Raw genomic sequence first — 18,855 nt, 5'->3', positions numbered from 1 at the left:
TATGTAAGCCTTTAGTGCGCTGGAGTGCTCATTTAAGCCTATTCCAAATTCCATGAACTCAGCATGGTCCGGCCCTACTACAAAGAAACTGTCAGCTTGATGCTGATCAATTCAAACCCTCTCCTTCACAGGTTTTAAGAAGAGATATCAGGAATGAAATGCACACACATTCTGATGAGCAATGGCCCTGTTCTCGTCGCATGATGTTTTATTAAAGGTTGGAAGGAACACGTTCAAATGATCTAGTCATTCAGCATGAGAGGAGGCATATATATATATATATATATATATATATATATATATATATATATATATATATATATATATAGGGATAGTACTCTGGGTTCGGGCCAAAATAGTTTGAACTCGTCAGCTGAGGTATAGTTCACTACAGAGGGTTTAACTGCATTGGCCTTGTTGGTCAGTGATAGATACTTGTGTGATGGGGAGCAGTAGGTCGCCCTGTAGATTGCGAGTAGGGTCAGCAAGTCGAGCTAATATGTTTTTTTTTTTTTTTGTATAACTCATGCCGTCAGACTAATATAGTTTTACATCTTCCACAAAATAATAAACTTTCACAGGTTTTTATAGGGTTGTGTTATTTAATGTGAATTGAATTTCAATTTCAATTCTTAATGGGTAGACAGCCTTGTTTGGAAAAAAATAAAAATTTAAAATTAAAAAGCCTTGAAGTTTGAACACTGTTTCTAAGAAAGAACAAATAAATATAACAATGTTACAACCATGAGGGGTGCATACATATATATTTAAAATAATTAGTTTGCTGCAACAAAGAGACAACTAATGGATAAATACAAAAGTCTGTTAACAATTTATTTTAGCTGATTTACAAGTGTTCAGGTATTTATAATCTGTGATAGTGTAAATATTGTATATTCATCAGATACAGTATCAGTACCTACATGTTGAAATTTGTGTCAAGTAACTTTCTTACCAGTCCACTTCTTTCTGGCCTTAAAACACAACGATAAAAACATTAAAATACAATAACCAAATACTTTTGTACAACATGAAAAGGGGGAACATGTACAGAAAGAAATTAAACATATACTCAAACAAGCAACACAGACAAAAAGGTAAAGGCTAGAGAGATAGAGATTATTAAAAATACTCAAAATAAATATTAGCAAAGTGATAGGTCTTTAAACAAGAGGTCTTCATTGGGTGGTCTGGCGTGCGGTTTTATTGATTCTGATCTCGGTCAGTTAGCCGGACAACCTGGTGATAAAAGGTTGATGTCAGCGGATGATGATGATGATGATGATGATGATTGAGAGGACAATAGACCTCAAAAAAAAAAAAAAAACTAAATTGATAAATAGAGAGAAAGAACCAAAAGTAAATAAATGCAAAAAACAGCACTTGGACACAATGATACAAACAGATTTCGCAACACAGCTAGTAGAAACTGTCACTATATTACTATTCACAAGAAACAACGAAGCATGAATAGTACACTACATCATAAAGAAGAAAACACTATTTGTTTCTGTCTCATTCTTCAAAAAGAGGAGGAGAAAACAAAAGATAACTCCAACAAACAGTTTACCCTTTACTTTAAAAAAAAAATAAAAAAATCTTAATTTTCCCCCTTGCTCAGTGAGACAACTTGCAAGTACAGTGGGCAGGCGTTCTGAGATTCGTTTAGTATATTTTCAATAACAAACCTCATTAATCAGCCAGCAGATCAAAGTGTGATGCTGCAGATGAATTTTAAATATTTAAACCCCCCCCCCCCCCATTCAAATGCTATCACTGATCAAAGCATTTCACTTTAATTTCACAAGTCATTTTTACTGGTAGAGGGAGCCATAAACAAAGACACACACAAAGTCCAATTAAATGTCTGGGATTTCCTGTAAACCTCCCCTGCTCTGTTTTCATTTCTGAACACTCTTCTCGCTTTGTGAAAGTGAAGCATGGGAAAAATGCAAGTAATTAATTAATTTGATTGTTTATATATGAGCTGCCAAGGAACTTTAAAGAAGCCATCAGTCAGTAATAGAAAGTAAACACTTTGCAAGGTGGCTGTGATTTGAGCTTTATAGTTGAAAGGTAATTACAGTGCCTGAGAAAACAAATATAGTTAACCTTTCATTCTTACCCAATTTCTTCTGAAGTTCTGGCTGCATCTGCAAGTTTGGATGCCATTTTTTTGCCTTGCCATTTCTAGTAGGCTGTGGTGGGCGTTAATCTAAAAAGGAGAAAATAAGGAATCAAAATGGTGGAAATGAGTGTCATGCAAAGCACCAGGCTCTTCTTCATTTCTACGGTCTTAATGTAAGGCAGACTACATTTGCTACCTGCAAATTACCTTTATGGTGATTTTCCATTAAAGCCAGCCAGGACGGAGCAGTGGTGAGCATTAGTCAAGCTTACTGTAGGTCACACCTGTTACCAGAGGCTTTACTTCTATGCAATCTAAATGTGAAGTGTCAGCTCCCCCACAGAATCCTGATTGCAGAAGGAAACGCTTCGGCGCCAAATTCATTCTCCGTTCCTGTCGCGTGTGTTAACAGCCAGTCTATTTATAAGCCTGCTTAACTCACAGAGCCTGGGGCCAGGCCATCTGATTCAGTGACTGCAGTAAAACTCCTAATATACACCTTGGCAAACATCTCCATTAGGATAAATTACCTTTTCCTTTTTCAAAAGGTGAGGCCATGGCATGCTAATTGGTCCCAATCAAGTTTGTAATCTAATCCAATTAGAGACTGACACTCTGCTCATGGAAACCTTAATTGGGATTGTTTTGTCTGTGTGAAGCTGTCAGTATAGGAGAGTTATAGGGGAGGAAATAATTCATGATCATTGTAAATTGGAACTGAGGTGAGGCCTCTTAATAAAAAGACCAGCTTCCTGATTGAGTTAACACCTGGGAGAAAATCATAGTGTCAGTCAGGTACTGAATTATGCACTTTATTGCAACTATTGTATTGTGAAAGAAAAGTCAAAGTAACAAGCCTCCTCTAATATCATAAATACAGTATTGAAGTGAATTGTCTATATTGTATGCTGCTTGTATATAAAGTTCTCATAGTTCTTATCCCCCACCCTCCCAGAATTTTTTTTTTTTCATTTCAAATATGTATGAATTTCTTTCTTCTTTTTGAAGATGATAAAGGGGTCAAAAAAAAAAAAAAGAGCCTTTTTTCCTTGTGTGTTTCATGCATACAGGTTTGGAATGACGTGTAGGTACATGAATCTTTGCTTTTGGTGAACTATTCCTTTAATCCAAGTCCTGTAATGCCTTTATACATTCCCTCTCAGAATTTTATTGAGAATATCTATAACTATCGATTAGGCAAATGGATTTCTTCCAAGGTTAGGGACCATTGAGTGTTGCGCTAGCGCATCTTCCACAGTTGATGTAATATGATGCGCTCTTCACGAAATCTGGATTCCGCACCTCCCCGGCTGTGTGAGAGGAAGCTTTTCCCTGGTGGATCCGCAGGGTTTTCATGAACAGGCAGATGGAGAAAATATTGTTGACATTAAACTGTTCCTCTTTTAAGGAATTGTTGTGACAAGGTGGAGCTCCCATCACTCGAAATAGCAGCTGTGTACTGTTTACAAAGAGGCCCAAAGCAATGTTTGTTTCCATTGAAATGGTGGCAACCATCTCTCTCTGTGTTTCCCCTCACTGCTGCTTCTTTGTAATGAAAAAGCTGCTCACATTAGAGGTTCCGCCTTATATGTTGCTGTCATTTGTTTTTCTTCATCACACCCTTTCTACCGAAATCATTAAGAATGTACTGGAATGGCATTTATTTCAAAAGCAAACATCATTATTTCTTATTTGCAACTTCAAGAAAATGGATAAACGTTGTCTCCCCACTTCTACCCATATTGTCTTCAGTATAATTGTTGAGTTCAGTTAAGCAAGTTAAAAAACGCAAACTGGTGGAACCCTGAAAAAGGAAGCTAATGATTTGTCAGTGTGAAATCTCCAATGGCGAGTCAAATCAATGAGCCGTTCCAGGTTCATAATTACTGTTCTTTTTGCCAGCGTAAGGAAAAATCAATAAAGTCAAGTGCATGAAGCGCAAAGCACCCCGTTGTGTTGTAAACAGAGCAAACAGACTTCATGTGATTCACTATACATTCAGTATCTTCACAGGCCCCTAAATCAGACTATTTATGATTATTATAGACAGAATTCAAAATAAATAAAAATGCAAAAATGTCTGTGAAACTATAACCATTCCTTAAAAAAATCTTCTTTATAAAGTGAGGCAGACAACCCCCAGCACCCCACTCCAATCTATTCCACATCTCCAAAGCACAGATCATATCTCCATTGAGGTTTGAGAAAAGAAACTTTTATCTGACAAATGGTACCACTTCCCTCACTGTCTTGTGAGAATATATCTTTCTCCATAAATCTGTTGATGACAAGCAGCCCTTTTCTTTCGCCCAACTTATCTCGGCTGCTTCTCTTACAAATGAGCAGACAGACAGTTTTTTTTTGTTTTTTTGGCACGCAGACACACCCTTTATCTGAGACTAGGCTCGAATCCACATCAGGTGTCCGAACAACCACTGTAAGAGTGAGACGTGTACTATAAACAAGAAGGAAAAAGGCTGATTTCTTATATAATGGCAATCCAAAAAAATCACTTCAAGAGTCACACTCTTCCCCCTCCTCGTCTTTCCAACCTTTATTCCTCTTTTTGATGTTCATTCGTTAGTAAGGTAGATTTAAAGAAAAAAAAATGGTTAGAGACATCAGAAGGCTGAAACATATTTTATTCATATGTCTTGGTTAATTCGGAGTAAGCTTTCATGGATATCCCTTTGTGCTAATTAAGGAGGTGTGGAGGAGAGAGGTGAAACAGTGAGAGGGAATATTCTTTCGCTCTTAAGTTGAGCACTTTATGACATGGAAACTAATTTCATCTGCACTATTTTGGGATTTATCATTGTGTACACGATCTCTGTATTAATCTGTGAAACACCTCTATGACATTTGTACAGTAAAGAATAACGATATATCCCTCATAAAAAAAACGTGTGGGTAGTTGCTATTTGCAACAACACAGCAATAATACTACAGTTCTGCCGTTAACCGGCTGCTTAGTGTTTACAAATCACTCAGCTGGAAATGCACCCTACTTTGAGTTGAGTTATTAAATGGACCACTCATTTCCAACAAAAGCTGCTTTTAAATTTTGCTAATAATACCTCCTTTCAGCCTTTTCTTAAAAGCCAAATTAAAATTTCATAAGCTGGCCTCACATTTTCATCCCCAGAATCTCTATTAAAAATGTCTGTCTGATTGCTACTATGGATACTTTTTTCTCTCTACACTTAAATTTAATCATGGGTTCTCCTTTCATTCAAAAGCATACTGCACCCTGGCTAAACATAAATTTGCTGATTGATTATCTTCTCAGACCTAAGGAAAATGTAGGGGGTTTTATGCTTTTCCACACCAAATTACACTTATTTGTAAATCATGTCGTAATCATAAAAAAAACAAGTTCCTATTTGACTTGAGTTGTTACTGAATTTTGAATTCAACAAAAAGTCATGTCAAGCATAATGACAATCAACCGGTCATTGTTTACATAGTTAATCATTGGTGGCACTTCTGAGTATAGGCTACTCATGCACATCCCAAGTAACAGTCATGTGTATAAGGCAAAAAATCAATAAAAAATTCAGAAATTATTTTTTCATGGTTTGTCTTTAGAGCAATTTTAATAGGGATAACCTGGCTTCTCTTGAGACCCCCCCTGCTTCGCAGCCTAGTTAATGATGTGCTAAATCCCGCACGTTGACGGGATTGGTTACAACATGTTTGTGATGTAGAGAACAAGGGCGATTTCAAACCGCGTTATTGAGACTGTCTTTGGTAAACTGCAATTTTAAGGAGAAAATACTCAGCAATTGTGTTGACTGATGAATTTGCACATGGTTTGTCTTCAATCATAATAAAAACACCACATACACATATAAACAACATTTATTTATTTTTTAAATTGGGAATATTCGTAACTTTAGTTTTAACTTAGAAAATAAGATGAAAAAATATTTTCTGACTATTTTGTCATTCCCTGAATGTTTTATTATTATTATTATTATTATTATTAATAAACAACTGACTAAGCAGACTGCATCTGAATCAAATGAAGTCTAATTTATCATTAAATTAATAATCAGTGTTTTTTTCACAGGGGTAATGATTCAAACAAAGAATGTCTTCAGAGAAATAAGAGTGATTTGATGAGCCTGTATAAGAGACATCAAGTCCATGTATCATAGTGGTTAGACTGAGGAACTACACAACAAGCTGAGCAAAGAGATTCAGACAGCATAGATATTTTGAGTTTTCTGCCTTATTATGCTTCAAAGAAGCTTGGTTGCAAATTGTGTGGTGTGACTTGAAGCAGTCTTTAATTTTTAGCTCCTGTCATTTGAAAGTGGTAACTAGTGCTGTGGGACTGCTTGCCTGCTCACAGCTCATTTAGCTGATGTGTTTGTCCCTGGTGACTTATAAACTAAAATGATTTATGCTACTTATGATTTATGTGTTTTAATTGCTAATACAACACTATTCTTTTATTTGTCAAAGTTCTTGATCTATAAGACCTCCTCCAACCTTTTACATTTTGTCTGGAGTAGGTTTTTTTTTTTTTTTTTTTTTTAAGCACAGGTATCATATTATGTTAAATACTTTAGTGTGATGAATGTGTCATGGTGAATTATGCTAATTGTTGTACCATGCAAATTAATTATGCATAGATGATAAGAACATTCCCATGACAAAGGTTAATATTAGCAGAGAGTTTCTTTATCTAACCTCTTAATTAACCAAGTAGCCTGTCTGTCTAGTCACATTCTACTCATCAGTGTAAATGGTAAAAGGGTAGAGCAAGCCAGTGAGAATGAGGTTAGATCAACATTTGTACTTTATTAAACTTCATGTAGATAGATAGTAAAAGCTGTGCAGGTATACAGTGCAGAAAGATTGTCTCTGTTCAATAGAGTGGAAGTGCCATAGGGTGATATACTAGTAAAAACTGTGCAGTGTGAATTATCTGATTATCCATTTGATCATAATTTGCAGTTGTTGATTGAATATGTTTATCATTTTATTAAATGTATGTCATATACAACTAGAATATTTTAAATAAAAAACTCTTTGTGTTAAAAAATCCACAGATCTTTACAAAACTGTTCCCTGAGAGGCGAGGACACTATATCTGAAGCATATGTCTAAACATACCAATTTGATTTACCAAACGTATGGATGTCACAACAAAACAGTGCGTCACTGGGTCCATAAATAGATGCCAGAAACGTTTGTCGACAGATTCAATTGTCTGAAGAAAATGCTCAGGCGTAGCCAGGGAGTGGCAACAAGATGTGGCGTCTTGTTACCCTCTCAGGGAACCGGGTATCATACGCAGCCTGAGACGTTCCCTTTCGAGTGGAACTCAACGCTATGTCATGACTTAATTCCAACGTCTGCCCACAAGGCTGTGCATAAGCACAGACTCTTGTTAACCCTAAAGGACATGGGCTCCTGGGGTTGAATCCGTGTCTAAGGTGTAAAACATGATGAAAGTGTAAGGAGAGGACCAACCTGGCACAACACATATATATTGTTAAGGTGCACCCCTCACAAGAGCTCTGAAAGATACACTCCTAGTGGTGAAAATAAATTTCTAACATAACAAACATAGGCATAACAAATTAAGGCTTTCTTGCTCCGGTGTTTCATGGGGCAGAGGACAGAAACCTTGCAACACAACAGGATGAGGAGCCGAAGAAGGAACTTGAGATCTGGAGGTCTCCTACTCTCTTTAATCTTTGATGTTAGCGTCAACAACAAAGCTACATTAAGAGTCAACGTTTTCTCTGAAACTGACTCTAAAGGCTAGAAAAATTGACTTCTATCAAGGCTCCTAGAACCAATGCGAGGTCCTAGGATGGAACTCGTGATCGGCAGATAGACCTCAGCTGTCTGGCCCCCAGAAGAAACCGAGGCACCAAGGGATGCCTCCCAATCAAGGTTACATCCACAGGTAAGTGATTAGGGGAGATAGCGGCCACATATGTCATATATCATAGGCCTAAGGTGGAAGGAGCCTGCCCCATTGCAAGATGTTTTTGAAGGAACTCTAGTACTGAACAAACAGGGACATTTCAGGGAACCCAATTTTCTGTTAGAAGGAGCTCTAGCATTAAGAATTGTTTCTCTGACCTCAGCCAATAGACCATAATCTATGAGCTCAGGCGCCAGACCCAATGTTTCCATCGCTGGCCAGGGATGAAGTATCGTCCCTATCACTTGAAAGAGAAGATCTTCAGGATGGGGGTCTCTCATGGGAGGCCGTCCAGGAGAGATACTAAGTCCGCAAACCACACTCTGGCTGGCCAGAATGAAGTCACTTGAAGAAGATGAACTCTGTCAAAGGCAAACCCTTGCTAGAAATTATATTTCATTAACAAAGTTTGGGAGGAACACGTTCAAATGATCTATCAAATCATTAAGTTATTCCAATCAGCAATTAACACATTTATCCAATCAGCATGAGAGAAGGCATATATAGTATATACACAGTCGACTCACCTATGTTGCTCAGAAGTTTTCAGCATCCCTCACCACCCCGACTCCTCACTCTTGTCTAGTTCCTACCACAGTCAGGAATACGGGGGAGTACTCTGGGTCCGGGCCAAAATATTAAGCTTGGAGCCCTCTCCTCAGACAGCATGCCAAATACGCATACTCCTTTACTCTATCTGATTAATTGTATGTTTGAACTTGTGGACTGATGGGAGCAGAGCTATCGGAGGAAAGGCATACAGATGCAGCCTTGGCCACTCCTGTACCATGGCGTTCAACCTAAGAGGAGCTGGAGATGTGAGGGTAAACCAGAGTGGACATGTGGACTCCACTACTTGTGGATTAAGTTGCCATTCCCCGGGCCTAAGCTACTGTCTTGACAGGATGTCTGTACCTCAAATTCTGACATTTTTCTATAATTTCGGTCTGCTCAAGGTTCTGAATCAGCAAACTATCAGGAACTACTTGAGCGAAGATGGGGTGAATGGCCCGTTGGGTGCCTCTACCTCCCGAATCACTGATGGTGGCGGAATAAAAAGCTTTTTCTTGGCTGCTCTAGCGGAGATGAAGTCCTTCAGGCCAGTCCCCCCACCCTAGGCAGCCTTGTCTGTGCGGGTATCATGGCCCCCCTTTCTTTAACGTCTGGGGTCTCGAAAGGCTCTCTCTTTTGTCTTTCTTTGAGCTAGGCCCAGGTCGGGCACGGCTGTAGGAGGCTGCCGACTCTTGAACCCGCTGAGGGATTTAGTCCTTAAATCCAGCCGATTGATGTGTCACTTCCTAATACTTATCAATGACTGTATTTACTGTGTTGCCGAACAGGCCGGAGGGCGAAATTGGGGCGTCATGGAGAAAGGCCTTATCTCTTTCTTAAATGCCCATTAGGTTGAGCCACAGATTTCGCTCCTCACCGTGGTCCAGATGTTTGAGCAGATCAGCCTGGCATCGACACCTAAGTGTGGAGATCAAGGAAGAACGGGAGATGGTGGTGGGAAGGTTGCACTCACGAAGACGTGAGAAAGTAATCTTCTAACTAAGAGTGAACAATCACTTGGCTCTCATCTGGCCAATCTAAATTTACTTTGGCCACCGCACGAGTAACAACCTCAAGCTGCTCCTAAAGCGGCAGACTGAGGAAGCTGTTCTGACGATGCTTATCTGCATTCAATTTCTCAGGATCAGATGCAGAATGTATGAATTCGAGATCTAGAACGGGAAGTCAGCAGGATAGGGAATCATGATAGGGTGACCCCGAATAGTCGAAGATTCGATGCTTCGATAGGAGGAGCCTGATTCGACTACCGATCTCATGGTCGAATCTTCGCAGAGGTGTTATGAAACAAGGATCATGCCCCTTTTGGCTATATGAGGGCGCTCAATTTCACATAGAACTAGCTTCTATGTCAATACGTTAATATTCAGCCTATTATGACAATGCTGTATATAAAAATGTGCAAAGAAAGAAGCTTTTAATAAATATTTTTTTAACGTGCGTGAATAAATCCAAACACCCCGTGACAGATTTAAGTTTCACTTTCGATCCGTGACCGACAGAGGAGCGTCTTCGCGGCAAGGATTTAAATCTTTAACAATGTCTGGGATAAGAAAATCTAAAGTGTGGATGTACACCATCAGAAAGGATATTCTCCAAGGCTGGATTTAGCATCAGGAAAAACATTATCGCACTTCTGCCGGCCAACGTTAACACGTTTCACGCATAGACTGGGTTTCACGTTAGAATGTATTTTATCCGCGCGCACAATTTGAAAAGACTCCAACGGACGCAGACAGAGTGAAAGACTGGTTTGTTCTCTCGATCAGGTAGGGTACAAGTGATTTCAAAACTTTTCAGCCGGTTCTAATTTGATTTTTGGATGCTGTGAACATTTTGAGCTAAAAAGACGGCCTCCAGTTTAGCATTTATTGTTGTTTCTGCAGTTAAAAAGACAAAGTTGAAAATTCTGGCTACTATCGTTATTTTAATAATTTCTTTATTTTTATTTTATTTATTAATCTGTCAGGGTTATCTAATCTAACTATTTGTGGCTTGTGTTTTGAATATATGTTCCCCTGCACTTTAGGCATTTTGCACACATTTGCTCCTCATCTTGTGACTTGATTCTAATTTATTTCGTTTTGTATTTTTTATTTATTAGAAAGGTATAGGCCTATTCTGTTCTAATTTAATTTTAGTAAATTAATTGTTTATTTTTTCGGTGCATCGATGTTGTGCTGTAGGCTGGCCTGCTCGCACAGGTAATTTAGCCGATTTAATTTGATTTGCATGTGAAATGCAAATCCTTTCTGCAGTGTGGCCTTTCTGGAGTTATGTTATTTCTTAGTTTTATTGATCCAAAATATTTTTATACATTTTCTTCTATATCTTTGTGTGATTTTCTGTACATCGCGGCTTTGAAACGTTAAAGCCCCGCCCCCATACACATGATTCGACTATTAGTCGACTATTGGCAAGACATGACGATTCTGATTCGACTATGAAAATCCATAGTCGGGGACAGCCCTAGAATCATCCATCTAAAAATCTCCTACTAACTCAATTGGAGCTTGCAAACGCTGAATTTTTCACAGTGCTGACAGCCCTCTCGAGGACTGACCTAGCATGCTCCACTCCCATACACATCGGGTGACAGTCTTCAGATTTAATATAACAAGGTCAGGGAATCACACACATCCTATATCTTGATCCTTATATGACTTAGACAAAGAAGTTGTCAACGTGCATTTCTGGCATCTATTTATGGACTTGGTAAATTATTGCATTATGAAATCAATATGTTCGGCCAACCAGATTGCTGCTTTTAGACATGTACTTCGGCTTGTTTGCATACAAAAGGACAGGACACTATTATTTTATATGGGGATGTATGTACTGTTCTGCTGTTGTAAGTGGCATTTTTTGGTTTCAAACCCTGTTCACACCACAAGCAAATTGCAGTGACTAAGCGTCCCATTTATTTTCAGGGAGTTCTAGTGACCATCTGTGGCAAGATGTGGCCATGTCCAGTAGTAGTTGCACAGACTAGTCGACTTTAAAGTTGTAAATTGTAGCATGTTGCAAAGCATTCCCATCTCCTGTGTTTTTATTGATAGGCATAACAACTGATTTGTTGACATGGTGTCAAAACAACATAACTGTACTGATATTCATAGGGCAACCAGGTCTAGCAACCAGGACCAGGTCTAGGGACATCTACTAATGACTAATCAGTACAGTAATGTATGGTGACATATGAAAATTGCTGAAGATGTAAACAAGGCTTCATATGCCAACATGTAAGTACAGTAGGTAAGTTTAATGGTTGGGTGAGTTTTTCAATTAATTGCATATGAATTGATCCATAAAACTCCGAATGCTACCAATAAGACAAAGGTTATGTGTCACTTTCAAATCTTGCCATAAAGGCCATGTGTCACTTGAAATCTTGGGCTGACGATTAGAGTGTGGCTTGTCTGTGCAGTGAGAGAACATCTCCATTACTCCATCAGCGCAAATTAGATGCACAAATTATTCAGAGCCTTTCGTCCATCATCAGCGGCTCTGAAAAGTGCTTACTGGGGTTAACATACCACAGAGAGCTTAAAGTGCACTTATTCATTTCAAAGAAAATATTTAACGCTGCCGAAGCGTCCGGCCTCAGCAGATCTCAAGTGGTCATCCACGCTAAACTGGTGGCAAGATTTACCAATGAGCCCAAGCGGGCTCTGCAAATCGACTTGCCTTCCTCAAACAAATTAATGAAATTCAGCACTGCAGCACATTTGGAAAAATCCTCCTGACTGACATGGGCTGGATTTCCCGAAACTTTCTTAACGCTGCGTCGTTCTTAAGTTATACCTTAAGCTGTACCTTATCGTTATGTGTTTCCCGAAACGTTCTTAGTTAAGTATACCTTCTGTAATTCATAGGTTCGGAAGGTTGGTCTGGACCAGTCTTAGTTTGACCTTATCACTGTTAACAGGTGGCCACCACTGCACATCTCAGTTTATACTAATATAATTATGACGTTATTAGTGTTCAATTCAAGTGTTTTCATGTAAAGAATAAAATTGTCATTACATTGATTGTTGTTAGCTTTTTAATTAAATTATCCAAAGGTACATCAGCTGGCAAACAATTAGGCAGTAAAGGCTTTAGAGTCTATTTAAAGGGAATGATTGTGGTGGGCAGTTTGCTCAGTTTGCTCAAAGCATACTGTACAGTTAAGCCCTATTCAGATGCTAATGTTTCTCATAGGATCGTACGGTATTTTCAACATTTACAGGGGTTAGTTTGTGATTTTATAGCCGTCTGAATCCAGAATGTCAGTGTTTTTCTCCCACCACCCGTGTAAAAATCCCCGGCCAAATTACCTACTGTTTTTTGACAAACACCAAGGTCGTGTGCGTGTTAGTCATTTAATTGCCGTCCGAATCCACATCTCTAAGTTTACAAGAAGAGATCACTTCAAACTTCACTGTTAAAATCTTTTTAGATCACTCCCGAGCACTGTACATAGGATGTACAATTGTATTACTGAAATGCTGGAAAGTATTTACAAGAAGAATATTTCATCACAGCTCCACCTCAGCGAACAAAAATGAGAAAGAAGAGAGAGCACATAAACATTTGAAATAGGCCGTTATTGTGGATTATTTTTTATAATACCCCATTAATCCTAATAAATGCAATTTCAACAATTTCTAAAGTGTTTCTTTTATAAAGAATACTGCTTTCTCACATAACGCAATTAAGCAGCTTCTGCACGAGTGAATACTTGATTTTCGAGTCATCGATATTGCAGATTCAGCACCACCACCATGTGCAGCACCTGGTAACGTTGCATGTAAGAAGGTATATCTTAAGCAACTTTCCAAGGTATGGTTCGGGGAACACGCCTAGAAATGGTATACGTTAAGTTATACCTTAAAGAGTCTTCATAGCGCGCTAAGAGACAACGTTATCGGGAAACACAGCCCAAAATTGTATTCGGACATAAGTCATATTTAGAATGTATTGTATAACAAAATATCAAACCAAATATCATTTATTTTCAAGGAAGACAAAAACACTTTTCAAGCAAAACATTTTCTGTGTAGAAGTGTCCAAATATGTTTTGGGAGTTCATTTGCTTTTGGAATACAAAATTACAGGTTGGACAGATGCCTAACCTTGAAGTTAACATGTTGGGTCTGTGAGACACATGTATAAGTACTTTACTTGTCTCCTCCTTCATTACAAAACAGTGCATGTGGCATACAAATAGAGCTAGAGTACATTTTTCTGGGTCTTAGTCTGTCAACCTCATCTTTCTTTACCAATCTCCTGTGCTCTTTTTCTCTTTCTTTATAACACAATGCCTCTCTCAGCCCCGCTGAATGCCCATGGCATGCCCTGGCTTGTCTTCTCATTGACTTTCACCAAACAGTAGAGTCCAGGGCCAAAATAATTTGTATCTGTTCAATAAATCATTAAAGACTGTCATGCTATGTTCTACACTCTACTCCTCACCCTTCTCTCTCCCCATTCCCTTCTCTCAAAGGTCTTGTTAATGTTTCAAAACTGCACATAAGACACAGCAGCGAGACGCTTAATTTGAAAGGTGCCCATAGGGCACCTGCAGGATTTTTTTTTATTCGACTCCTCTCGCCTCTGTAGTGTTAACACCTAGTGCATTTCAGACGGAGGATGTCAGGGCTGGGGGGTGAGGGGGAAGATGGAGGGACAGAGGGAAGAATTGAACAAAGTGTGCCCTCCAGAAACAGCTTTTACCCTAAAAAACCTCATCTGATGAGTGCCATACGAAGAAGCGTGGGGTTAAGTGCTTTAACACATCAGTTTTTAAATGGTAAAAGGTAGATATAGACAGTCAAAAGATCACAGTGAAAGCCCAGGCAATTTTAACCTTAATCCTAATAGTCTTAGGATGTTTTGAATTAATCTTACATTTTTCTCCATGTCAGGGTTAATTTCATGTCACTGGCTTCTAAATTATGTTTCAAAAACAAAACTGCAAACTTTCTGAGCTGTCGAGGAACACACACAAAAAAATTAATAAATGAATAAAACAGGATATTATAACTGTGGCACGGTCATTAAAAAGTAATGTGGTTTCACTGTGATGTGCTTGCTGACCCATGCAAAAAGTGTCCTGACGAGTCAATTTAAGATGCACAAAACTAATGAACTGCAAAAAAATGCTTTTTTATGCATAAAATGCCTCTTGGAAACTGTCGATAACCTTAAAAAGTCTAATGATTTCTTATCAGTGCTTGAATGAACCGTAAAATCACCTTTTGAGATATTGACATTTACACAGTCATGAGCAGCAGAACTCCAGCCTCCATATAACAGCTGACGGCTACTTATTGCGAAAGAAAAACAGCCTTAGTGCTGAGCTATGGAAACCAATGCTGTATGCATTCATTTCAGATAAATAGTTAACTCTCGGCTTCATAAATAATAGATAAATAGTCATTAATAATTTGATCAAAAATATCCCCGAGCAGTTTTTGCCTCATTGTACATCGTTTTTTTAAGTATGTCAGATGAACCCTCATTTATTTTCAATTCCATGCCATGTCTGTGTTTTGTAAATTTGTATATTGGTCTTTCTACTTATTTATTTTACAGATACAGTTTTAATATTTGATGTGTAGCACTAAATTACATTTGTTTCCTTATTATGAGGAGACCAGGCAAGCTAGACACAAGAGGAAGGGTGCTGAGATGCTAATAGAGAGTGTTATTAATGTCCATAGAATTCAAGAACTTCATTAATTTTTAACAAGAAATACATACTGTGCATGAACTGTGGGGCTAATTTGCCTTGTGATTGCTGAATTCGAATTATTCTAGCCGTACTTGTTTACTAAAGAAGTACAACTAGAAGACCTCGTGCTTTCATTGAATTACAAGTGTGATTGAAAGGTTGCACCCCCTGAAGCCCCCCACCCCCAGCAAGCACATCATTTAATTATTCAAGGAATAATGGGAAAACAACATACATTTTGACTTCTCAAAATACTTTGTCATAAGGGAATAAAAAAAAATAAAATAAGCATGAGTTTTGAATAATAGTCCACCGCTGTATGAGAGCTCTTGTCAGACAGACACACCTTGATTTAGGGCGTTTTGCAATATATTGTCAGCTTTGACTAAGCAAACCATCACTGTAAAAAATGTCTAACCTCCCCACCTCAAAATTTTCTAGTGACTGGTCACATCAAAATTTTTCAATTGGCGCAAGTGAAAATCTGTAAATTATCAAATTAAATTTACAGAATTTCACTTGGGCCAATTGAAAAATTTAGATGTGACCAGTCACTAGAAAATTTTGAGTTGGGAAGGTTAGACATTTTTTACAGTGATGGCTATAGTTAAAAGCAAGAATGGTGGTCAGAACTATAGCTGCTCATTACTGAGTGGAGCTCAGTGCCTGTCTCAGAGCCCTGCTTCACCCCAGGGTGCTAACACTGCTCAGAACCCAGTCGGCAGCAGGTATGGGCTGAACTTTCCAATGAAATTATGCTTCTTGACATCTGCCCAAACAGTGCTTAGCCAAACACCAGGAAGGCTGTTTGTGAAAATCTATCACAGTTGAGGGCACTGTTTGTGGCAATCTCTACACATCTGTGCTGGAGATGTGAGGGGCTGGAGGTGGGGTCCATGTGGCACAGATTGAGTAATCGTTATTGAAGGACAGTGTAAGTAGTCCTTGGCCGCCTGACTAGAAATCAAATATTCCAATGTTCTCTCGTGCTCCTGAGTTGGCCGCAGGAGTAGGTCAGTGCACAGTACGAGGCCTGGCACGGCCAGGTTCGCTGGTGCTCACATGACTGTTTGTAGAGTGAGGAGGTGGATAAATGCCATTCCTTCCAGAAGGTTTAGCTTAGATATGTGGGCCATTCGCTCACCACAAACCACATTATGACCATGAAAACCATACAATCTTGGTGGTTATCTAAATGAAAAAAGAAAATGTGACATTATTTACCTTCGTTTTAACTGCTTGCTTTGCTTTGCTATATCAAGTGTTTGCTTGAAAAAAAAATCAGGTGTTCTTATGAAATGCACTTTCCCTTTCACACTTTAGAATGATGATCCATCATTCATAGGGATGCAAATAGTAATGCAGGACAAATGAGTAGTACTACATTAACACTTCAACTACTATTATTAAATAACTAATATGGAAACAAGATTAGCTAATCAGTAAGTAATAGCAAATTTAGGATTGAGACAGTTCCTTAGTATGTAACCAATAATTACTGAATGAGATAGGCTCATTAAGAACTAATAACTAAGACAAATAATGTAAAATTACCAATTAATTACTAATCATCACAACATTAACATGTGTCTGAAACATGAGAAAACATCTTATTTACTCTAAACGTGGTCATAAAATGCATCACTAATTACACAAGTATTATCTAGTCTTTATGCAGGAACTACTATTGATCTGGACCATTATTTTAAATAAAAAAATTAAATAAAAAAAGCTTTTCACTTTAAAATAATGATCCAGATCAATAGAGGAACCTCTTTGACTGATCCAAAAGTTGTACAAGCAATTCATTTTCAGTTAATTAAGCTAGTTTGAAAAAAAAGAAGAAAAAAAAAGAAAGAAAAAAGAATTGATTGGTTGGACGACATTTTATGCCATAAGATTTCCATCATAACATTTGCTGGATGCTGTTAGGTTACTCCTTAAATTAATGAAGTTAACCCGATAACCTCTCAGACTGATTCAGAGTTGTTAAACCAATTAAGTTCAGGTGAACCAGTTTGCAAAGAAATGACAAAAAAAAAAGATGTATTTGTTTACAAATCTGGCATCACTAAAATGGTCCAAGTAGAGTGATTACTAATTAAGTCAACACTGTAGTCAATTTTAAATATTTCATTGGTCACATCAATCACAGAGCACATTGCCTACACAACAAGAAAACAAATGTGATGCGATCTGGGAAAACCCACCACATGGTGAAATTTTACCTATTACAGGTTTTGATATCATATGGATGCTGGTATCAAGCCCTTTCCAAATCTGTTTTTATTTTTATCATAGCTTGTTGGTAGCAAAAGTTATGTTTATCTGAAGTCGGCCGATCTCTATGATTTTCTGGAACGGAATTTTGAGAAAAACAGGTTTAAATAACTGTCACCGTTGAGACGCGTCCATCTCGCGATTGTTATGAAACTGCGTGACGTTATAGTTTAAACAGGATTGGCGCGAAATGCGCACTATACACATTCACTGTACATGTATGTGGTTTATTTTAAAGGTAAACTATCTTTGTAGTGTTACGAGACGGACAGGTGTATGGGATATACGGCGATTTTTTTTTTTTTTTTTTTTACCTCTGCCGGGCGTTAATGGTCGCATAGAATGCATTAGAGAAAGAGAGTATTTTCAGCTTGACACTATAAATCGCTGTTTTTCTGCACTAAACAAGGGAATTTTGTCAGATAAGAGAAAAGATGTTATAGAATAATAATTTAATGGAAAAAAAAAATTGACAAAAAAACTGACATTCAAACTATTTTGGAATTTACTGAAAACGGCCCAGCGCGACATCCGACGGGTTTTCCCAGATCGCATCACAAATACTAACCCATAACCCTAAACTAGATCTAGCCTTAACCTTCTCTAGTGGAAATTTAAAAAAAAAAACTATACCAAAATGTATTTCATACGAAGTATACTACAAATCCGTTTACATATTTACTGACATATCGCTTGAGACTTATATATAAATATTATATTTAAAATTGATTTGGAGTACTACTTTATTGCACAATGCAAATTTCTAAATATTAAGCCTAAAATGTGTTTTAATATCACTACTAGTAAGGATAGTATGATCTCTGTATAATATCAGTCCTTAAATGCAAGATATTTAAAGTGTACTTGCAATAGTTCCACTTAAGCACAATTAAATATAGCCAACTTAAGTATATCTTTAGTTGGATCTCAGCACTACTTCTGGATAACTAAAGTGCATTAAGTACAAAATTAATTGTTCCAATTTAGCAGACTTTAAGTATATCAATTTAGTATACCAAAAGTACAATTGCAGGGTTTTTATATTACATATTACATAGTAGGCTACATTATGTACATTTATTTGTAGTATACTTAGCATTAAATAAATGCATTTCAAATACATCCTGGTAGATAACATTACTGTTTGTTGTTATCAGATCCATCTATGATATTTCTGAACTCTGAATTGAATCCATAAAGTCCATGAATCCA

The 18,855-nt window shown here is 37.8% G+C and overlaps 1 long non-coding RNA gene across 1 annotated transcript; it reads right to left on the bottom strand.

Moving 5' to 3' along the window:
* Positions 1-517: 517 nt before the first annotated feature.
* Positions 518-2,643, bottom strand: LOC311300592. Its single transcript, XR_014629348.1, has 3 exons — positions 2,336-2,643; positions 2,126-2,215; positions 518-1,327 (listed from the first exon to the last, which is right to left on the bottom strand). It is a non-coding gene; the product is annotated as an uncharacterized lncRNA (long non-coding RNA).
* Between the last annotated feature and the right edge of the window lie 16,212 nt (positions 2,644-18,855).

Source organism: Rutilus rutilus (assembly GCF_951802725.1).
Source record: "Rutilus rutilus genome assembly, chromosome: 12".
Lineage (NCBI taxonomy): Eukaryota > Metazoa > Chordata > Actinopteri > Cypriniformes > Leuciscidae > Rutilus > Rutilus rutilus.
Note: the sequence above shows the minus strand (reverse complement) of the source record. Positions and strands in the feature narration are given on the sequence as shown.